This window comes from Aquarana catesbeiana, linkage group LG01, assembly GCF_042186555.1.
Source record: "Aquarana catesbeiana isolate 2022-GZ linkage group LG01, ASM4218655v1, whole genome shotgun sequence".
Lineage (NCBI taxonomy): Eukaryota > Metazoa > Chordata > Amphibia > Anura > Ranidae > Aquarana > Aquarana catesbeiana.
The window spans coordinates 865,678,379-865,703,083 of NC_133324.1; the positions used below are offsets into that span (position 1 = coordinate 865,678,379).

Here is a 24,705-nt window from a genome sequence, read left to right on the forward strand (position 1 = left end):
GGGAAAGGACAATGAGGTAAATAGAGTAGGACAGGAGGAGAGTAGGGAAGGATTGCACACAGAGTATAAAGATGGCACTCACCCCTAGGGTACTGATGTGTTGAAACACATGGGTATTAAGCATGAAACCCAGATACAAATTATAAGGTGAACAGCAAAGAGGCCAGCTGCTATTGGATGATAATAGGGATCCCCAGAACGGCTGTAATAGGGATGTACACTGGCAGCGATTACCATGACAACTGTAACAGTAATAGTCATGGGGTTACAAACAGGGTATAACGAGTAAGGATAAAGTGTACAGGAGGAGAATCTACCTGTAAGCAGGGCAGGTGGGGGGGCGGCAGCACTTACCAGCAACAGAGGTCCTAAATGCATCCTCATCCAGGGGCTGTAGGCTCACATAGCGGCCGTGAATGGCCGCTATAAGAGCACCCCAACCCGGAAGTCAGGGACGGCGTAAGAGGCGGTCCCTGACGTCACCGGGTCTGCCCGTCCGCACTGCGCAGGTGCAGTGTGATGTGCTACTGCGCAAGCGCGCGCTCCAGTAAAGGGGAATCAAGTTCCCAAACAAAGAGACGCAAGCAGCTTTACGGCTGCCAGGGCGGGCATGTGTCCGCCGCCCAGAGGAGACCGAAGGCATAGCAGAGCCACAGGGAACCAACGGGGAAGGTCAAGCAAGCTGCTTGCGTCTCTTTGTTTGGGAACTTGATTCCCCTTTACTGGAGCGCGCGCTTGCGCAGTAGCACATCACACTGCACCTGCGCAGTGCGGACGGGCAGACCCGGTGACGTCAGGGACCGCCTCTTACGCCGTCCCTGACTTCCGGGTTGGGGTGCTCTTATAGCGGCCATTCACGGCCGCTATGTGAGCCTACAGCCCCTGGATGAGGATGCATTTAGGACCTCTGTTGCTGGTAAGTGCTGCCGCCCCCCCACCTGCCCTGCTTACAGGTAGATTCTCCTCCTGTACACTTTATCCTTACTCGTTATACCCTGTTTGTAACCCCATGACTATTACTGTTACAGTTGTCATGGTAATCGCTGCCAGTGTACATCCCTATTACAGCCGTTCTGGGGGATCCCTATTATCATCCAATAGCAGCTGGCCTCTTTGCTGTTCACCTTATAATTTGTATCTGGGTTTCATGCTTAATACCCATGTGTTTCAACACATCAGTACCCTAGGGGTGAGTGCCATCTTTATACTCTGTGTGCAATCCTTCCCTACTCTCCTCCTGTCCTACTCTATTTACCTCATTGTCCTTTCCCCCTCCCTCCCCTTTTTTCCCCCCACTCCCTCCTTCCCCATTCCTCCTTCCCCTCCCCCCCAACTTTCCCCCCCCCTTTTCCCTCCCCTCCCCCTTTCCCCCCCCCCCTCCCTCCCTCTCCCCCTCCCCCCGTTTCCCTCCCCCCCTCCCCTTCCCTTTCCCCCCCCCCCCCCCTTTTTCCTCCCCTTCCCTCCTTCCCCCCCCCTTCCCTTTTCCCTTCCCTTCCCCTCCCCCCCTTTGCCTCCCACCCTTCTTCCCCCTCCCCCCCCCCCGTTTTTCCCCCCCCTCCCTTCTTGCCCTAACCTTTCTCCTTCCCCCCCCTCCCCCTTTCCCCTGTTTTTTCCTCCCTTCCCTTTGTCCATTCACTTTCTACCCATTCCTCAACACTTCCTTGGCCCCCCCCCTTCCTGCACACGTTTCCAATCCTAGAGGCACACTAATGGCACCTCCTCACCTCTTACTCCCTCCTAATTGATTTTCCAGTCCATACCCTTTTATCTTACCATCCCATTTATTCATTCAGGGGCTGTTTAGTCATCCCCTGTGTCCGCCACGGGGGGAATCGTTTGAGGCCGTGTATACCCACCGGGAGCCGTAGAACGGGTGAGCTCATTCTTTCCCTACCTAATTGTATATAATTGTGTAATATTCTCTCTAAATGTTTGTGCTGCATTAACAATGTTACTATGGAAAAAAAATTTTTTGTGTGTTATACTCATTACAATTATCATATGTTGCACCACAGATATTGCTCTCCTGAGGAAGCGGTAAAACCGCGAAACCGGTCGAGAATTCAAGCTCTATTTGTGTCTACTAACACTATGGGTTGTAATCCAATTGGTTGTATTGACTGCTTCCATTTTTAAATTACAACTGTTATGTGATATTGTTACAATTTTTTAATTATGTTTTCTATTAAAATGGAATTTTTATACTACCTTATTGCCCTCTTTCTCTACCTTTGTGTACTGTAATTTTCACTTTATTAGTACCGCAATAGTCCCCCCCCCTTCCCCCTCTTTAGGGGTTGTTGTCCCTGTTATGGGGTATTGAGATGCAGGCCGACAGAGGCAGCTAACTGCGACCGCTCTCTACCTCATTCACAATATTATTGCAATAGTCATTTGGGATGATGGTACTTTTATCTGGTCATTTACCTTTTTGATCTGAACGCTCCTCCTCCTTTATGATATGAAAATTGACATGAAGTAAACCTTAGGTGTACAAGGATAAAGGGATTTGGTGTGTGACCAAAAAGGTGAGGATGAGTGATAATAGACCAAAGGGCAAAGTGGTGCATAAGATGTGAAAGTGGGAAGGTGAAAAAGGAAGGATAGGGACCAAAAAGCGAGGAAAAGGAGGGGGATGGGGCTGGGGACGGGGGGAGGAAAGAGGAAGGTGGGGAGGTAGGGAAGGCCGGGGGGGGGGAAAGGAAGGGGGGGGGAATTGGGGGGGGGACACGAGGAGGAAGGATGGAAGGGGAGGAAAGCGGGGAGGGGGGACAGGACAAGGAAAGGATGTGACAGTGGGGGCTAGGTGAACGAGGGGTGCAGGTACCTGATGCTCGTATAAGCGTGGATGGATACCCATAGGAGGCGCCCTGCCGAAGCAGATGCCAAGGTGGAGTGGGTAAAAAGGTAATTGAAGCTGTGAGCGATGGATAAACACAGATCACAGCGTGTTCAACTCAGCCTGGGACAACTGCAGAGGAAAAGATAGTATGTTAAATAGTCGATGCTAGTGCCCAGGGATACGGGACTTGAGTAAAAGGTAGGAAGGTACTAACCTCAAACTAGCGCCAGGCTGATTCGGGTATGGAGACCTAGGAGTCATAAACCGACCGTCAAAATAGCAGGACTAGCCTGCCATTTATAGCTCCCAACCCTGCGACGCTGCGCCGCGCTCCGGTGGGACGCTGGCGCGTGACGTCACAGGGTCAGAGGTTCCACATGGCGCGCGCACGAAGGGATCGCGCGCGCACACATGCGCACTGGCCACGGGGACAACGTCCCCACCAAGAGCTGTGCAAGAGGAGGGGGCGGTCCCGTGTCCGAGACCAATCCCTCTACCAGGGACCTCACCAGGCCGCCGCGGGAGAGTAGGGAGGAGGGGCCCGCGCCGGCGTCCTGGGCGGGGCCAGGAAATGGGAAAGCAGAGTTCCAATACAGAATTGGTAAAAAGCAACAATAAGGAGGTTTGAGCAAAGTAAAACAAGAAATAATTGAATGATAGAAAAAGTTTGAAAAACTTGAATAGGTGAACTAGGGATTGGTAAATACCCTAGAGACCGGTGCAGTAACCCCTCCGAGGCATAGACCCATAGACACCTAATTGCATGAATTGCATATAAGTAAGGAGGGCCAAGGACAGAACCACATGAGTGGGTAAAAATATGTGGATAAAAGGGCGGGTAGCCAAGTAAAAGTGTCTGGCCGACCTAGTGGGCGTAGTCTCGGAGGGTTGCAACGGGGCTGGCAATTGGCCATAGTGGTAATATCAAGGGCTAAACTTGCATGTAAAAAGAGGCCCCCCCAAAAAGACACAGACTGTATGTGTCAGTGGGGGTAACTTAAAAATGAAGGGTGGGACAGCTGGGGTCTGTAGGGTGGAGGGCAAAAAATGACCCATCCACTATAACAGCCCACCCCAGTATCCCACTCGACATGGTTCTGGGTGTGTTATCCACCCAATGTATACGACTAGTGAATTGGCCTCTATGGTGGGTAATTAAGGTAGCAAAAATTGTATAGATGTACCATCATCCAGAAATGAATAATCAAAAGGATTGGAAGCCAGATCCCCAGTCAGGCGACCAAAAAATGGGGGCATGTTGGACTATTCCGGTACGATAAACAGAGGTAATAATATGAAGTATATAAAGGCAGTGATAAAAATTAGAATTGTTTTTATTGATGCAGAAGACACAGCAATGGTAATAAAATAAAACATAATAAAAGTACAAGTATATCACCAGTAGGATCATTGGTATACAGTACAACACAAAATCTCAGATATCATATCCTCGACTAGTTTCGCGGACATAAACCGCTTCGTCAGGAGAGAATCTGGAGATGATTTTGGACAAAACAGTCTCAACCTAGCAAATAGAAGATATACAATGAAATTACCAAAATACATAATCAATATAATTATAATCTAGCATCAGTATTCACAAAAAGAGTAATTCTTCTTCTTCTTTAAACCTAGCTTATACAAGTATTTGTAGATAAGGATGAGGAAGCTGTGTGCACTGTTTAACATCTTGCCAAGTAAGAGGTTTATCAGCTTTCTCAACAGTGCTCATTCGGTTGGAATAATTCCACTGATACGCACTAATTATAGACATATATTAATAGCAAAGATATATACTTATGGAGCTGGAGGGAAAAGTTAAGATTTCCCTTTGCTTGACAAAGGCAAGAGAGTCTCCAGGTCCTGATTGCATAACATCACACAGGGATATATGACCTGCAGGTTGAAAGAGGCCAATGGGATGGTGGGCAGAGTGCCCCTAATTGTTGGCAGTGTGTGGGCAGGTTTAGGAGAAACTCCCATCAGAGGAGTTCCCTGAGAACAGGAAATGGGTACTGCATCATTTTGTCTATTTCAAATGCAGGAGCATTGGGCTTGCTACTGCAGGCAATGAGCACTAAGCCTGTCAAGAATAGGGCAGATACTTGATCCTGACACTTTATTTAGGTGTGCCCTACAAAAGCATATGCAAGTGATTGGGCTGTGATAAAGTATAGCTTACCTGTGTTAAAAGTATTTGTAACCCCATCTAGCAGGTTCTAGAATCAGACGCCGGATGGCAGCATTTACATATGGACTACTGTCAACCTCAGTGTCTGCATTTCATGAGGATGTCAACATCCATCCTGGAGTGTGAACATCATGTAGCCAGATGCTCAGTAAAGCTTTTAATTGGACATAATGGGATAGCCAGTAGTGCACATTGTAGTTACTTTTGTTTGAATCCAGTTTTAATTATGTGTGAAACACACGTCTTCTATAATACAAGCCTGATGGTGGGTGTTGATTTACTAAAAGAGCAGAGGCTGTTCACTAGAATTGGAGTATGCTTCACATATAATGTTATAATGAGCTGATGGCAACTCAGCACAGGAAATGCGTACAGCATTTGTCAGGTTAGGAAACTACAGAATACCCGGATACACTCTAATGTATTTTGTTTCAGCTTTTATTTGTCAAATCAGCAAATTGCCAACAACTGCGCAGTGTAAGGCTCCACTGAATTGGATAATTTTGGCTTGGGAAAGGAATTTGTCCTTGGGATTGGGGGAGGGGAAACAGATTTGTGTTGGGGGTAAGAATTTTGCTTGGCAGGGTGCTTTTGCTTATGGTGTGACTAAAAAAGGTCCAGAGGGAGTACTCTTGGATTTCACTCAGTAGGCCAGGCTGTACATTACATAGGCCTGAACACTGCACTTGTGGAGCACAGTGGTCAGCTGTATGCAATGTATGAAACAATACGCAGAGTGTAGTGGTCAGGAGCATACCATAAGCACACAAAAAACAACCTTCTCTGTATTACAAAAAAAAAACTGCAGGGACACCCCCTTATAGCCCCTTCTACTACCACGAAGCCTTGGTTTTTTAGCAAGCCTTAGGGAGATCATAAGGAACAGAGGGGAGGGACCTGTGTCCTGTATTTCAAAAAATAGATTTTACCGGTAAGTCAAAAATCCTGTTTTATTAATTGTATAGTACAGGACACAGGATCTTGGTCCTAATCATGGGACAGCCAAAGCAGTACAACTGCAGGGTGGGCAACACAGTAGACTTTTTTAACTTCAAACAAGTGTGTACTATGTCTACAAAAACTGCAATGGTTTCTTTTATATTGGGAGAAACTTTGGTCAACTGACTATCCTCCTGAAAGGAATCCTCTGACGGAAGCAGTGCTTCTGTGATGGTAGCATCTGTCAGCAACTCAGGGGACACCGACCATTAGCACTTAAGCCTTTAGCCCCCATGGTCTCTATCAGTGTAGAGACCTTTCACATGAGCTATGCTATGAAAGCCGAAAATAAATCTCTAGTAAAGGGCTCTAGGAAGGGCTTTAAGGAAGCAGAGTTACCAGAGGAACCCTGATTCACCTTGTCAAGGCCCTGTGCACAATGTGTGCTTGTCTGTCCCCTTATCCAATTTCTTGTGCTTGACGTCCACATTTTGGGTGGGGGTATTCTCTTAAGGGTATACTCATGTTCTGTGCTGTGGAGCAGAAAGGGTTCATTTGACCTGTGTCTTATGACTGAAGGCTGGTAGATACTCCAGTGAAGGCTTGTGCGCAGAGTCCAGCATGGAACGGGGTTGTATCTGAAGAGGAAATGTTCTGTCTGTAGCAGGGCATGTCCTCAAAATGGCGCCTGCAGCTTCAAGGAGCCACCTCTTGTGGTGGAACTGTGCCTACAGCTTCGGCTACTCTCTGCCCAAAAGTTTTGCATGGCCGCAGGGCTGAAGTGACAGAATTTTCATTGCATTGGAAAGTGTTGCACTGTGTCCCATGAATTCAACAGCGGCTCTGGCCACTTCTTCCCAGGGGAATATCTACTAGATGTGGAGCGCCATTACCCTGGACCTGTACAGCACCCCTCAAACGGCTAACTGCACCTCACTGTACTGCTGTACCAAGGGTAAGTGCCAATTGCAGATACTAGTCCTAAAGGTGACATTACAGGCCAGCCCTGCCTTCTGCATGCAGTGGGATACGATCACTGACGCTATTGACAAGGAACCCCAATCCAGAAGCTGCAGAAAGTAGCCACGGTGGCTGCAGGTGCAACTAGGTTGAGGAAGGATCTTCTCAAGATCTTGAGATCTGTTTGGTAATAACAGAAAGCATAAACCAGAAACCTGTTCTCAGTAGAGAGATTGTCCACCTAAGGATACTACCAAAAAACAGAGGATTGCTGGGAGTAGCAAGGGTTATATAGATTGTCCCACAATTTTGTCTGCCAGTGTCCAGTCACTTGAAGGGAGATGCACATAACCCAGGGTCTATGATTAAAGTAGGCTGTGTCCTGTACTGTATGATTAAAGAAATGCATTTTCTATCTTGCCAAACAGCTTGTCAGATGACAGCTTCCTTTGCCCTCTTGTCTGTGATATACTGTTAAGTTATATTGTTCTAAAGACTACAGGAATCCACCCAATGTTTGTTATGGAAATGAGGACAGGTGAGCTCCTAGTAATCTAGTAATTATTGTAAAGTGGCAAAATCCCAAGGTAGAATTAAATGGAAAAAAGAAAACTATTGGGACTGATCTCTTATCTTATCTCCAATCTTCTCTTTCAGAAGTTGATGACAAATGTATATCTGTGAATTCACGGAGGAACACCGTTGTGCCTTACCATAGCTGTTCTGTTTACCATGGTGCTTTATGAAGTTTACTTCATCAGATGGTGCTGCTCAGAAGCATATATTGCACTATTTCTATTGTTATTTTAAACCATCTCAAGTTCCATTCTGTTTAGTTTCTTTAGATTTTCAGTGTATATGTTGGATGCTCTTTTCCATAGCCTAATTGTTTTGTTGTGTGTCATAGCTAAAACCACTTTTGTGATGTTATTTGAGTAGCAACTGGTGCCAGGGGTGGTGGGGTAAACTTAGATTTATGAGAAAACTTTTTTACTGGCCGATTACTGTTTATGGGATTGTTGGTACATATACATACATAGCACTGGAAGAAATCTCTCACCTGAAAATAGACTATAATTTGTTGGGACACTGCGTCATATGTGAAATGTTGGGTCGATTTTGTGGTCAGTGCTTCTTTCTAATGGCTAGCTAGCTATATGCTGTGAAAGCACAATTTCAGAATGTAAAATTGCAAGGGTTTTCTGTGAGCTGCATTACAGTGTGAAATCACTACTGCAGATGCCATTGCCGCTTACTGTTGTGCACTGTTTGGGGAGGGTGGGTTGCAATTTGTACCACATATTACGTGGAAGATAGTAAAGATTTTATAAATAAAATATGCTAAGACAATTACATTATTTGTTTGTCTTTTTATTTTTAATACTATGTGCTTTATACAATGATGGGACAAAAGATGTGTGCAACTTTACAAGTTTAGGAACTCACACTATTATCGGCTGTGAAAAGCTCCATACGTGTTCTGCACAATTAAAAGTGGAACTATTATCACATGCAACTGTGCCAAACATGCCATTCCACTCCCTTAACCACTTGAAAAATCAAATTTATTCATTAATTTAGGCCAGTATGTCTTCTGCTACATATTTTTGTTAAAAAAAAATCTCATTAAGCGTATATTGATTGGTTTGCGCAAAAGTTATAGCATCTACAAACTATGGGATATAAGAAAAAAAGCTGCGCTAAATACTAATGATCAAAAGTGTGACCTAAAGAATATTCATCTAATAAAATAGATATGAACAACTCCTTGTGTCGCACTAATAGATGAATATTTAAATGCAATCACAAGCGAAATGTGCAGAATGAACATAAAAATGAATATAATAAATGCAAAAATATATATATGTATAATAGAGTCCTGTCCAATGGGCTATTGGATAGAAGTCCCACTGAATGTACAGTTCATAGTGATTTTCCAAGTGCTGATATCTTAGCCCTCCAAACGTTAGTGACATACGTCCATAACATCATGGGAGATGTGATAAAGTGCGACAGGAAAGTGCCTCCACCAGTGATATTAATGCCGCTTACCAGCTTTTTAGATCTGTTTAAGGAGATCGTGAGTGCCTGTGGCTCTTATCTCCAGCCATGGGTCTTTAAAACTTGAATGGCTAGATGTCACCCGGACTCTCTATGTGGGGTATCCTCTGTGCAGCAGATATACCCTCATTCCCCATGAAAGAATATAAAGGTTTTCATAGCGTAATTCGTTTAAAAAATAAGTTTATTAAAAGCTAAAATATTGCACTTACAGTTATGCCGTATACAAAAAGCGTTAAAAAAACACGAGCCGCCGGCTCTCAATAGCTGCCCGTTGCTTACGGGATCATTGCGGTATGTGGGAGGCGCGGCGTACTGATGTCACCGAAATACCGAAGTATTTGAATACACTGACGATTTTGCAGGTTTTCCTACTTACAAAGCATGTAGAGGTCTGTCATTTTTATCATAGGTACTCTTCAACTGTGAGAGACGGAATCTAAAACGAAAATCCAGAAAATCACATTGTATGATTTTTAAAAAGTGAATTGGCATTTTATTGCATGCCATAAGTACCGTATTTATCGGCGTATAACACGCACCGGCGTATAACACGCACCCCAATTTAGGAGGGAATTTTAAGGAAAAAAAACTTTTAGGAGGGAAGTTGAAGGGAAAAAAACTTACATTTAAATGCCCTTCAGTGCAGCCTTGTCAGTGCAGCCTTCCCCAGTGCAGCCATGTCAGTGCAGCCTTGTCAGTGCAGCCTTCCCCAGTGCAGCCTTGTCAGTGCAGCCTTCCCCAGTGCAGCCTTGTCAGTGCAGCCTTGTCAGTGCAGCCTTCCCCAGTGCAGCCTTGTCAGTGCAGCCTTCCCCAGTGCAGCCTTGTCAGTGCAGCCTTGTCAGTGCAGCCTTCCCCAGTGCAGCCTTGTCAGTGCAGCCTTCCCCAGTGCAGCCTTGTCAGTGCAGCCTTCCCCAGTGCAGCCTTCCCCAGTGCAGCCTTGCCCCAGTGCAGCCTGGGATCCCCTGTCCCTGCTTCCAGGGCTTCAAAATCGCGGTCCGCGATTTGAAAATGGCGCCGCCGGCGCCGAAGTACACAGAGCCGGTCCTCGGCTCTTTCCGGCGGCTCTCGTTTACTTTCGGCTCCACTCGTAGTCCCGAGCGGAGCTATCCGAGTAGGTTCGGATAGCTCCGCTCGGGACTACGAGTGGAGCCGAAAGTAAACGAGAGCCGCCGGAAAGAGCCGAGGACCGGCTCTGTGTACTTCGGCTCCGGCGGCGCCATTTTCAAATCGCGATCTGCGATTTTGAAAATGTGACAGCTCGGGATCGGCGGGGATCGGCGTATAACACGCACCTGCGACTTTCCCCTGATTTTAAGGGGAAAAAAGTGCGTGTTATACGCCGATAAATACGGTATTTGATCACCTACCAACCAGTAAGAATTCTGGCTCTCACAGACCTGTTATTTTTTCTTTAAGAAGCCCTCCTGTTCTCCACTCATTACCTGTATTAACTGCACCTGTTTGAACTTGTTATCTGTATAAAAGACACCTGTCCACACACTCAATCAGACTCCAACCTCTCCACAATGGCCAAGACCAGAGAGCTGTGTAAGGACATCAGGGATAAAATTATAGACCTGTAAAAGGCTGGGATGGGCTACAGGACAATAAACAAGCAGCTTGGTGAGAAGGCAACAACTGTTGGTGCAATTATTAGAGAATGGAAGAAGTTCAAAATTATGGTCAATCTCCCTTGGTCTGGGGCTCCATACAAGATCTCACCTCGTGGGGCATCAATGATCATGAGGAAGGTGAGGGATCAGCCCAGAACTACACGGCAGGACCTGATCAATAACCTGAAGAAAGCTGGGACACAGTCTCAAAGAAAACCATTAGTAACACACTATGCCGTCATGGATTAAAATCCTGCAGTGCACGCAAGGTCCCCCTGCTCAATCCAGCGCATGTCCAGGCCCGTCTGAAATTTGCCAATGACCATCTAGATGATCCAGAGGAAGAATGGGAGAAGGTCATCATGTGGTCTTATGAGACAAAAATAGAGCTTTTTAGCCTTAATGCCACTCACCATGTTTGGAGGAAGAAAAAGGATGAGTACAACCCCAAGAACACCATCCCAACCGTGAAGCATGGAGATGGAAATATAATTCTTTGGGGCTGCTTTTCTGCATAGAGGACAGGATGACTGCACGGTATTGAGGGGAGGATGGGGCCATGTATCGCGAGATCTTGGCCAACAACCTCCTTCCCTCAGTAAGAACATTGAAGATGGGTCGTGGCTGGATCTTCCAGCATGACAACGACCCGAAACACAGCCAGGGCAACTAAGGAGCAGCTCCATAAGAAGCATCTCAAGGTCCTGAAGTGGCCTAGGCAGTCTCCAGACCTGAAACCAATAGAAAATCTTTGGAGGGAGCTGAAAGTCCGTATTGCCCAGTGACAGCCCCAAAACCTGAAGGATCTGGAGAAGGTCTGTATGGAGGAGTGGGCCAAAATCCCTGCTGCAGTGTGTGCAAACCTGGTCAAGAACTACAGAAAACGTATGATCTCTGTAATTGCAAACAAAGGTTTCTGTACCAAATATTAAGTTCTGCTTTTCTGATGTATCAAATACTTATGTCATGCAATAAAATGCAAATTAATTACTTAAAAATAATACAATGTGATTTTCTGGATTTTTGTTTTAGATTTCATCTCTCACAGTTGAAGAGTACCTATGATAAAAATTACAGACCTCTACATGCTTTGTAAGTAGGAAAACCTGCAAAATCGGCAGTGTATCAAATACTTGTTCTTCCCACTGTATACAATATACGGTCAGCAAGCAGTTAAAGCGGGAGTCCGGTGACCAATCTTTTTTTTTTTTTTTAGGTCATTGAGACACTTTGCTAACCCCAAAATAATACTTACAGTTTGGGTGTAATATTTCCGCCTCTGTCTGTTTTCGTACTGAAGAATAACTTAAAAAATGTGATGCTGGTTGTTTCCATCTTGCTTGTGGGCATGTGAAGCCCACAAGCATTGATTTCCTGGATGCGGTGAATGCTGTTCATTTACAGCTTGTTCACACGCATGATCATTGTTTCCGTACTGAATCTTGGGAAGCCTGACACTAAGCTCCCAGGAGACAGTGCAGCGCCGGGGAAAGGCAATAAACACGCCTACTCCCATGGGAGGAGAGACAGGAAGTGCCACAATAAAGTACAATATAAAGGTAATTACAGCGATAAAAAAAATTTTCGTGTGGCATTTGAACATCTATGCAATTAACTGAAGGGGGTAAGATTAAGTTAAAAATTTGAGTGGAACCCCGCTTTAAGGTCAAACTAAAGACTATTTTATTTTAGATAGAATAAGGGAGAGTTATAGCTTCTATAAGCCTTTTTTGTCATCTGTGGCCTATTGGGGAGATACTGGGGTCAGCTGATCAGCTCCCGCTGTGTAGAATCACAGTGGGAGCAAGCCTCCGGCAGTGCGCACTCATGCCAGATACCCGGAAATGCAGGATCACATTATATTTATATTTTTATATATATATATATATATATATATATATATATATATATACACACACACACACACACACACACACACACACGATCCTGCGCAGCCATCCTGCAATAAATGTGCTATAGGCTGGTCGGCAACTGGTTAAAGTGACAAAAAGGTAACCATAGTCTGGAAATACCAGCACTTCTCGAGGATCCCACTGTGCCAGTTCATGTATTCTCATATCATCTCTGCTGATGGGGAGGACCAGCTAGTCTGAACTGTTATATTTCCATTCAGCAGTCAGGTGGCTAAGTTTACAGATATCTGGTTATGCATGCAGCCACCTTGACATCCTGAAGTAACCACCTTCTGCAGTAAAGCTAAGTATTTTAGAAACTTTTTACCACTTTCAGAGTGGTATTAAGCTTGATGACAATTCCTCTTTATTCTTTATAATGATACCTTTTAAATGCAATCCAGTTTATGAATATGTAGAAAGTTGCAGCTTTTGCAAGCTTGGCTTCATGCTAGTAGTCTGTATCCTTTACCATTCTCTTGATGCAATTGTCAGTCCGCTGAGGCTTGTTAAAAACAATCAATGTAGTTTAAATTTGTTTTGTTTTTTTAATCAGCATTTTCTTATACGCTGATAGCCATTAGAGTGTGGCACACCAGCATTCAGGTAAATATTATAGCAATGTCAAATTTGTATTTACTGAAAATACACACTACAGAGATTGCCTGTTATGTCGATTAATCACCTGCAGTGCCAGGTGCACCATGTATGTAAGCAAACTGCTTCCCCATCTGCTCTGGAGGAGGATTATGTGACTGTGATGATTGCTCCAAATACGACATCTTCTGAAATGCACCACATATGCCCATAGTGCTTCTGCTTTTAGCCTCTTAACTAACCATAAAATGTAATTTCTCCAGTAAAGTAAAAGAAGAAAAATCCAAAGGAATGATGGAGCCAGTCATATCAAATGCAAGTTCAGCAGCAGATATATATATATATATATATATATCTAAAAAAAACTGTATATCTGCATTTTTACTTTAGGGCAGAAATTTAGGTATGTCAATTTTTGCATAGTTCTATTGTTCTATACATATCCAATCCCTGTGGAAGGTAACACTGTAGTAAGTACCACTACTAGAGTGATCTTCATAAGCTTCCAGGTCCCGTGCCGAGTGGCTACACTGTGAATACAGGAAGTCGCTTGCCTGGCACAGGCGCCATTCAAGGAACACTTCATTTTCTCAATAAATGCAAAGTGTTCTTTGTAAAGGTGAAGCAGTGACTTCACAATTTCCACCTTGTCCAATCACAGAACACTTTGCATTAATTGAACACAGAACACAGCATCTTACATCCATGGAACTACAAGAGGTAGCGCTGAAATCACAAATCATTCCACGTGGACTAAGGGTACGCATATTACCTACTTTGTTTGCTCAAAATAAGGAAAAAATTTACCCAGATCAACAAATGCTCATTTGATCTTATCACCCTAACAGTGGAATTTTTACAAATGACCATTAAAGAAATTGCAGCTCTGGAAAGCCAATTGTTAGATTTAATTGGCCAAGAGGAGTTTCTCAAAAATAGAAAGACACTTGATGATAAACTACTCCTGTTTAGGAAGAATATTGAGACACGCAAAAGATCTAAAATGGATCGGGATTGCAACGATTACATCAACAATCGGGTGTACAATTGGGCAAGAACCTAATCGCTTTCGGGCTTGATTTAGAAAGCCACGGCAGAACCAGCCATTATCTACCTCTAATTCTTCTATGACTTCCACAGGCTCATCTACTAATCTTTCTAAAGGCTCTTTTTTACAACTGGGCCCCTTGAGTCCAAACACAGGAGGAGAGGAGGCAAGAGGAACCGAAAACGCATCAGCAAGATCCATTGCCACCAGGACCAGGAACAGACAGAGGACCTAACTACATGTGTGGTACATAATATTTCATCTACCTCTTTATCGGACATAGAATTGCAAGTTTTGAACAAAGGTCTGAACTTTTGTCCTAAAACAAAAATGGACACATTTGTATTGAAGCAGGATTTGTATCATGTCTTTAGACAAATTCGTCTTAAATCTTTCTTTTCCTCTAGACCTGCTATTAATGATACCAACTTGCTGTCGCTGTCTATCTCTAGCTTACAGCTTAAAAACAACAGTAGTTTTGTGCCACCTACCTCTTGTGCAGCAGCTGAGTTGTTTGAGGAAGACATAGATTTATTTCTAAAAAATCATTCAGTAAAGGACCATATACCAAACAATTTTAATCAGGAGGAAGCTAATGCTCTTGCTGCCTTATCTGATCACAGGGAAATAACTATCAAGCCTGCTGATAAGGGGGCTCGATAGAGGTAATGGATACTGATCAATAGGAGAGGGAGAACTACAGGCAACTGGCAGGTCCCAATGTATACACTCATCTGCAGACTAATCCCACATATCATGTATTAAGCAGAATAAAAACCACTGTAGCACAGGCAGTAAAACAGAATATTATTGATGTTAACTCAGACATATTTAATTTCGGAGCATCCAGTCACCCCGATCATTTATATGTTACCCAAGATCCACAGTACCTATTCAGTTACTATGCCGTTGGCCAAATATTTAGATAAGTGTCTAACCCCACTTATTGTACACACTCGCTCGTACATACAGGACACCCAAGACTTTTTGAATAAAATTCAAGATATCACATTAACCCCTGGCTCAATACTGGTTACATGAGACGTAGCAAATTTATATACGGCCATTCCACATTCCCTTGGTTTAGAAGCATGTAAACGTCTATTGTATAGATCTAAAACATACACACCTGCACAAATTTCATTCCTTATGGATTTACTTAATATTATTTTGGAAGAGAATTTTTTTCTATTTAAGGATACCTATTATTTGCAGCTCACTGGAGCAACGATGGGTTCAAATGTGGCACCCCCATACACCAATGCATTTATGGACATCATAGAACAGGCATTTATTTATAATTGCACTCTCTTCAATGATCACTAGTATGGTACAGGTTCATTGATGACGCCTTTGCAATTTGGACGGGCGATTTTGAATCGATATCATTGTTCAACATGTACCTGAATCTATTGGTTCCAGGTCTTAAATTCAATATGTCAGTAAACCAGGAATACACTCAATTTTTAGATACTTTATTATTACTCTTAGAGGACATATTATTAGTGATCTGTACAGGAAACCTACTGATCGTAATCAGTTATTAAAGTATTGTAGTTTTCATCATCCAGGAGTCTTTAGGTCCATTCCTCGTCGCTAATTTAAAAGGGTAATCAGGATTACTAGTGATCTTTATACCCGAAAGATTCGATTAGGAGAGATGGAAGACCGGCTCCGACAACGGGGTTACCCTGCAGACGTTCATAAAGAGCGCTTGTCTCCCCCCCCCCGGTCAACGTATCACAGAGGGAAAATCATTTGACAGTAGTAAAATCAGATCAGTATTCACCTCTTATCACCCGTGTGACTTTTCTGGGCCCTAAAAATCAGGGATCTTTTCCTTGCCTCTCGTGCATACAATGTTCTAGCATGATGAAAAGCACATGTTTTTCTCATCCACAAAAGGGCTATGATATATCTATTAGAGAATACTACACCTGTCAGTCTACCTATGTTATGTATATTATTAAATGTCTGTGTGGTCTCCTCTATGTGGGGGAAACCACACAGAAAATAAAGGATCGCATTGCTAGACATACCGGGACGGAAAGTATTCAAACCCCCTTAACTTTTTCACTCTTTGTTATATTGCAGCCATTTGCTAAAATCATTTAAGGTCGTTTTTTTCCTCATTAATGTACACACAGCACCCCATATTGACAGAAAAACACAGAATTGTTGACATTTTTGCAGATTTATTAAAAAAGAAAAACTGAAATATCACATGGTCCTAAGTATTCAGACCCTTTGCTCAGTATTTAGTAGAAGCACCCTTTTGATCTAATACATCCATGAGTCTTTTTGGGAAAGACGCAACAAGTTTTTCACACCTGGGTTTGGAGATCCTCTGCCATTCCTCCTTGCAGATCCTCTCCAGTTCTGTCAGGTTGGATGGTAAACGTTGGTGGACATGCATTTTTGGGTCTCTCCAGAGATGCTCAATTGTGTTTAAGTCAGGGCTCTGGCTGGGCCATTCAAGAACAGTCACGGAGTTGTTGTGAAGCCACTCCTTCATTATTTTAGCTGTGTGCTTAGGGTCATTGTCTTGTTGGAAGGTAAACCTTCGGCCCAGTCTGAGGTCCTGAGCACTCTGGAGAAGGTTTTCGTACAGGATATCCCTGTACTTGGCCGCATTCATCTTTTCCTCGATTGCAACCAGTTGTTCTGTCCCTGCAGCTGAAAAACACCCCCACAGCATGATGCTGCCACCACCATGCTTTACTTTTGAGACTGTATTGGACAGGTGATGAGCAGGGCCTGGTTTTCTCCACACATACCACTTAGAATTAAGGCCAAAAAGTTCTATCTTGGTCTCATCAGACCAAAGAATCTTACTTCTCACCATCTTGGAGTCCTTCAGGTGTTTTTTTTAGCAAACTCCATGCTGGCTTTCATGTGTCTTGCACTGAGGAGAGGCTTCTGTCAGGCCACTCTGCCATAAAGCCCCGACTGGTGGAGGGCTGCAGTGATGGTTGACTTTCTACAACTTTCTACCTTCTCCCGTCTGTATCTCTGGAGCTCAGCCACAGTGATCTTTGGGTTCTTCTTTACCTCTCTCACCAAGGCTCATCTCCCCCGATAGCTCAGTTTGGCCGGATGGCCAGCTCTAGAAAGAGTTCTGGTCATCCCAAACGTCTTCCATTTAAGGATTATGGAGGCCACTGTGCTCTTAGGAACCTTAAGTGCAGCAGAAATTTTTTGTAACCTTGGCCATATCTGTGCCTTGCCACAATTCTGTCTCTGAGCTCTTAAGGCAGTTCCTTTGACCTCATGATTCTCATTTGCTCTGACATGCACTGTGAGCTGTAAGGTCTTATATAGACAGGTGTGTGGCTTTCCTAATCAAGTCCAATCAGTATAATCAAACACAGCTGGACTCAAATGAAGGTGTAGAACCATCTCAAGGATGATCAGAAGAAATATGAGTGTCACAGCAAAGGGTCTGAATACTTAGGACCATGTGATATTTCAGTTTTTCTTTTTTAATAAATCTGCAAAAATGTCAACAATTCTGTGTTTTTCTGTCAATATGGGGTGCTGTGTGTACATTAATGAGGAAAAAAATGAACTTAAATGATTTTAGCAAATGGCTGCAATATAACAAAGAGTGAAAAATTTAAGGGGGTCTGAATACTTTCCGTCCCCACTGTAAGTACTCCATCAGGGACAAACTAGAAAATCTGCCTTTATCAAGACATTTTGTAGATAAGGGTCATACAGTTTTCCAACTGAGATTTATAATGATTGACGGGGTTTCAAGAAATAGACGGGGTGGTAAGGGGTTAAATTCAGATTTTGATCTGTATTTCTTTAATGTTGTTTTTTTTTTTTGGTTATTGTATATATTTTTTCTTATTTTTTTTCTTGTTTTACGTTATGTATGTTATTTTTTGGTCATTTATCATGTGTGTAATTTTGATCGATTGCACTTTATCACATAGTATGTGTGAGTGCCTTTTTAGGCACGCACATTCACACATATATATATATAATACACACATGTAGTATTCTTTTTATTATCAATAATGTTATTATTATTGTTATTTTCTTTTTGTTATTTTTTTTATTATTCAGGAGTTCGATTGATTGCTATATTCTGTAAAGTGTGGAAAACAGTCAAACCTGTTGTTTTTTTCGTTCCAGGATCCTTTTTGTATAATAGATTTTGGACTTTTATTTTAATGTGTCTCAGATCCAGTGATTAATTGATATCAGACAGGCTGGTTGAATTTTTAATAGTAGGCAGATGTATTTGCTCTATATAAATTGTACCATGTATGTCATCTTTTTTAGGCACCATGTTTTGAAGAAGGGCGTGATCTGCATTAGCCTAAAACTGCTACGATGATGGCCTATATATTTTGTATGTTTTGATTACATTTTTCATTAAAACATTTTTGTGCAGTAATCCCTTTCTGTCGTTTCATTTATATATATATATATATATATATATATATATATATATATATATAAAACTGTATATCTGCATTTTTACTTTAGGGCAGAAGTTTAGGTATGCCAATTTTTGCATAGTTCTATTGTTCTATACATATCCGATCTCTGTGGAAGGTAACACTGTAGTAAGTACCACTACTAGAGTGATCTTCATAAGCTTCCAGGTCCTGTGCCGAGTGGCTGCACTGTGAATACAGGAAATCGCTTGCCTGGCACAGGCGCCATTCAAGGAACACTTCATTTTCTCAGTAAATGCAAAATGTTCTTTGATTGGAAAGGTGAAGCAGTGACTTCACGATTTCCACCTTGTCCAATCACAGAACACTTTGCATTAATTGAGAAAATGCAAAGTGTTCTGTGAATGCCGATCAAGCAACCTCCTGTATTCAGAGGGCTCATTTACACTTGCTTCGACTTCAACACACATTAAAGTGCATACTGCTTCAACATACTTTTTGTATGCGTTTTTATTGCTTCTGTGATGCTTCGGTGGTGATGATACTTTTTTGAAGCTTTAATGAAGCCCTGTGTTTGTGTTGATATCTCATACCTGCAATACCTCCAAAACAAAGTGAAGCTAAAGCTGATAAAAGCCCCTCAAAAGCTGCAGGAGCTTCAAGCGAGCTTTGTCATAGAATTCTGTGGAGGCTTTGAAGCCCCACTAAAGTGACATGGGGTATTATTTTTGAAGCAAAGCAAACACAATGTGTGCAGGAGAAATGAGACAGATCACTGCTCCAGGTAAGTAATATAATCTACCAAAAAGGAAGGGCTGGGTGCTAGCTCTGGCTTGCAACCGTGAACATGTAGACCAAGTGAGAAAAATTAGCTGCACACCAACATCCGTCCAACAGGTTTATTGAAAGACTACCACCGGGACTAAAACAACAGACCAAGGGGTGATGACGTTTCAAACATACATTGAGCTTCTTCAAGGTTTGAAGGTGGCAGTCTTTCAACAAACACAACGTGTGAAGAGGACTGTAAGCTAACCATTTTATTTAGTGACAGGGGCTTTGATTGGTGTTCAGATTGCTTTAACCACTTCAGCCCCGGAAGGATTTACCCCCTTCCTGACCGGGGCACTTTTTACAATTTGGCACTGCGTCGCTTTAACTGCTAATTGCGCGGTCATGCAATGCTGTACCCAAACAAAATTTGCGTCCTTTTGTTCCCACAAATAGAGCTTTCTTTTGATGCTATTTGATCACCTCTGCGGGTTTTATTTTTTGAGCTATAAACGGAAAAAAGACTGAAAATTTTGAAAGAAAACGATATTTTCTACTCTTTTTTTATATAAAAAAAAATACAATAAACTCAATTTTAGTCATACATTTAGTCCAAAATGTATTCAGCCACATGTCTTTGGTAAAAAAAAAATGTCAATAAGCGTATATTTATTGGTTTGCGCAAAAGTTATAGCGTCTACAAACTAGGGTACATTTTCTGGAATTTATACAGCTTTTAGTTTATGACTGCCTATGTCATTTCTTGAGGTGCTAAAATGGCAGGGCAGTACAAAACCCCCCCAAATGACCCCATTTTGGAAAGTAGACACCCCAAGGAAATTGCTGAGAGGCATGTTGAGCCCATTGAATATTCATTTTTTTGTGCCAAGTGATTGAATAATGACAAAAAAAAAAAAAAAATTACAAAAAGTTGTCACTAAATGATATATTGGTTACACAGGCCATGGGCATATGTGGAATTGCACCCCAAAATACAATTAGCTGCTTCTCCTGAGTATGGGGATACCACATGTGTGGGACTTTTTGGGAGCCTAGCTTCATACGGGGCCCCAAAAACCAATCACTGCCTTCAGGATTTCTAAGGGCGTAAATTTTTTATTCACTCCTCACTTTCAATTTTCAAAACTTTGTGAAAAAATGTGAGGTCTGCAAAATACACACTATACCTCTCAGCAAATAGCTTGGGGTGTCTACTTTCCAAAATAGGGTCATTTGGGGGGGGGGTTTGTGCCACCTGGGCATTCCATGGCCTTCAAAACTGTGATAGGCAGTGAAGAGTGAAATCGAAAATTGGTAAGAACGGGATGTTGAGTCTTTGATAACGCCCTGGGGGAGGGGCGAAACGCGTCGACGTAACATCCTGCCCACGCTTGTAAACCCGAGAACCAGTGACATCACTTCCTGGAGTTGGTGGAACGCACGCCGCACAGCAGCGAACACCGACTAAACTATCTGAATGCCTGCTCTGCACATCGGTTCCGTGAGTAGCGCTTTTATGCGCAGGTGATCTCACGGTGTCATAGGTTTTATGCCATGTGTCTTCTCTTCTCCTTTTTTCTGGTGGAATGCGAGGGTTGTGATTCCTAAAGCCTCCTCTCAAGCATTACCGGCATCAGCCTTATCTGCTATTTGGAATCTATCATTTGAATGAATTAAGCTTGAAATCTGCAGATTGTCCTCCTGTGAAGGAACGGTTTAATTTAACAGACTTTATGTTATGATTTATGACTTTTGATCCACATATCTTTTGGTGTTTTTACTCTCTAGAGATTAATTTATTGTCACTCACAAATGTATGGGATTATCTTTATAACAGTCTAGTGACTTTCTAGTCGCATAGCGTCCAAGAGTGAGTTTTTTGGACGAATTGACTTAGATCACAATATTTATGTTTATTGATTTATTTTTATTCACATAGTTTGGTAGTTTTATGCACAGTTCTTTGTACATCTCCATATAATACCCACTAAATGTGGATTTGTGCAACATCATATGGTATATATACTTTTTGATATAAAATTCAAAATATCACTTTTTCACAATTATACACTTGGGGAGTTGCCAGCGCAGGTTCTTTTTGTTTTATATATTTTTAAAGTGTCAGCACTTTTTTCATCTAGCAGCTGCAACACATGAATTAGTTTTCAATATAATCTATTTATTTGCGAGCGCTGTGTTTTTTATCTATTTATCTTTTTGGGAGCCTAGTCACGTATGGGGCCCCGAAAACCAAGCACCGCCTTCAGGATTCCTAAGGGCGTAAATTTTTGATTTCACTCCTCACTACCTATCACAGTTTTGAAGGCCATAAAATGCCAAGATGGCACAACCCCCCCCCCCCCCCAAATGACCCCATTTTGGAAAGTAGACACCCCAAGCTATTTGCCGAGAGGCATGTTGAGTCCATGGAATATTTTATATTTTGACACAAGTTGCGGGAAAGTGACCAATTTTTTTTTTTTTTTTTTTGCACAAAGTTGTCACTAAATGATATATTGCTCAAACATGCCATGGGCATATGTGGAATTACACCCCAAAATACATTCTGCTGCTTCTCCTGAGTACGGGGATACCACATGTGTGGGACTTTTTGGGAGCCTAGCTTCATACGGGGCCCCAAAAACCAATCACTGCCTTCAGGATTTCTAAGGGCGTAAATTTTTTATTCACTCCTCACTTTCAATTTTCAAAACTTTGTGAAAAAAAGTGAGGTCTGCAAAATACACACTATACCTCTCAGCAAATAGCTTGGGGTGTCTACTTTCCAAAATAGGGTCATTTGGGGGGGGTTTGTGCCACCTGGGCATTCCATGGCCTTCAAAACTGTGATAGGCAGTGAAGAGTGAAATCGAAAATTTACGCCCTTAGAAAGCCTGACGGCGGTGCTTGGTTTTCGGGGTCCCGTACGCGGCTAGGCTCCCAAAAAGTCTCACACATGTGGTATCCCTGTACTCAGGAGAAGCAACAGAATTTATTGTGGGGTGTAATTTCACATATTCCCATGGCATGTTTGAGCAATATATCATTTAGTGACAACTGTGCAAAAAAAAAAAAAATGTGTCTTTTTCCCGCAACTTGTGTCACAATATAAAATATTCCATGGACTCGACATGCCTCTCCGCAAATAGCTTGGGGTGTCTACTTTCCAAAATGGGGTCATTTGGGGGGGTTTTGAACTGTCCTGGCATTTTATGCACAACATTTAGAAGCTTATGTCACACATCACCCACTCTTCTAACCACTTGAAGACAAAGCCCTTTCTGACACTTTTTGTTTACATGAAAACATTTTTTTTTTTGCAAGAAAATTACTTTGAACCCCCAAACATTATATATTTTTTTTAAAGCAAATGCCCTACAGATTAAAATGGTGGGTTTCATTTTTTTTTTTTTTTCACACAGTATTTGCGCAGCGATTTTTTGGGGGAAAAAACACACTTTTTAAATTTTTAATGCACTAAAACACACTATATTGCCCAAATGTTTGATGAAATAAAAAAGATGATCTTAGGCCAAGTACATGGATACCAAACATGACATGCTTTAAAATTGCGCACAAACGTGCAGTGGCGACAAATTAAATACATTTTTAAAAGCCTTTACAGGTTACCACTTTAGATTTACAGAGGAGGTCTACTGCTAAAATGACTGCCCTCGATCTCACCTTCGCGGTGATACCTCACATGCATGGTGCAATTGTGGTTTACATTTGATGCCAGACCGACGCTTGCGTTCGCCTTTGCGCGAGAGCAGGGGGGGACAGGGGTGCTTTTTTTTTTCTTTATTATTTTTTTGCTTTTTTATCTTATTTTTAAACTGTTCCTTTCATTTTTTTTATTTTTATAATCATTTTTATTGTTATCTCAGGGAATGTAAATATCCCCTATGATAGCAATAGGTAGTGACAGGTACTCTTTTTTGAAAAAATTGGGGTCTATTAGACCCTAGATCTCTCCTTTGCCCTCAAAGCATCTGACCACACCAAGATCGGTGTGATAAAATGCTTTTCCAATTTCCCAATGGCGCTGTTTACATCCGGCGAAATCTAAGTCATAAAATGCTCGTGGCTTCCGGTTTCTTAGGCCATAGAGATGATTGGAGCCATTCTGGTCTCTGATCAGCTCTATGGTCAGCTGGCCGAATCACCGGCTGCATTCTCAGGCTCCCTGTTGGGACAGGAGAGCCAGAGAAAAACATGGAAGACGGTGGGGAGGGCATTCCCTCCCACTGCTTGTAAAAGCAGTCTAGACGCTAGTTAGCCGCTAGGATTGCTTTTACATGAAAGCCGACTGCTGGCTGAAAAGAATGAACCAAGATGATACCTAAACCTGCAGGCATCATTCTGGTATAACCACTCAAAGTCCAGCAACATACCAGTACGTTGCTGGTTCTTGTTGGACATATATTGTAAACTTTTTTTTCATGCAGCCTGTGGGCTGAACGAAAAAAAGATATTTTTTGGTGGTATGCCCACCATTAGAATACCTCCCTTCATCCACCCACTTCTAATGATGGGCATACATGCACCGTTCATATATGCCGAAGCATGGGGCATCCTCCCGCAAAAGGTAGGAGCAAATCACTCCTCCACCCACTGCTGCCCCCACGCTTCGGCATACATGCTGAAGTATGTAACTGTGGTGGTGAAATCACCTCCGACAGCGCTGGAGTCATGGCTTTATGTATCGTGGGAGCAAACGCTGTTGCTGTCAAGATAAATAAATCCGCGCTGCAACTGAATGGTGTACCTGCTAAGCAAATGATGGTTAACAATAAAATAAAGTAACATTACAGTATAACAGTAAGACTTACCATACCTACAAAGCAAATCCAAAAAAATCATAGTAAAAAATAAAACATTTAACGCAACCTGTGCCTAAAATATATATATGCCGAAGCATGGGGGCATCCTCCCGCAAAAGGCAGCAGCAAATCGCTCCTCCACCCACTGCTGCCCCCACGCTTCGGCATATATGCTGAAAGTATGTAACTGTGGTGGTGAAATCACCTCCGACAGCGCTGGAGTCACGGCTTTATGTATGGTGGGAGCAAACGCTGTTGCTGTCAAGATAAATAAATCCGCTCTGCAGCTGAATGGCGTACCTGAAAACAAAAAAATGGTTACCAATAAAACACAGTAAACAGTAAAGTATAAAAAAATTGCATACCTATAAAGCAAACACGATAAAAACATAACAACAATAAAACATTGCAGAATAGAATACAGTAAAGAGCAGAACAATAGAGAGAGAACAATAAAACAACTATTTTTGTTTTTTTTATTTTATATTTTTTTACTTTTTTTTTTTTTTTACACTTTTTTTTGTAACTGGTA

General features: G+C 42.5%; 1 protein-coding gene across 3 annotated transcripts in view; it reads left to right on the forward strand.

The window, feature by feature from the left end:
• LCORL (ligand dependent nuclear receptor corepressor like) overlaps positions 1 to 8,285 on the forward strand; it is a 162,104-nt gene extending 153,819 nt beyond the window's left edge. The window contains exon 9 of one of the 3 annotated variants that reach the window (XM_073609506.1): positions 7,590 to 8,284. The gene's annotated coding sequence lies outside the window, so the exon portion shown is untranslated. Of the gene's footprint in view, positions 1 to 7,589 lie in introns of all 3 variants that reach the window. The other 2 variants (XM_073609516.1, XM_073609524.1) reach the window with 2 other exon arrangements.
• Positions 8,286 to 24,705: the final 16,420 nt, after the last annotated feature.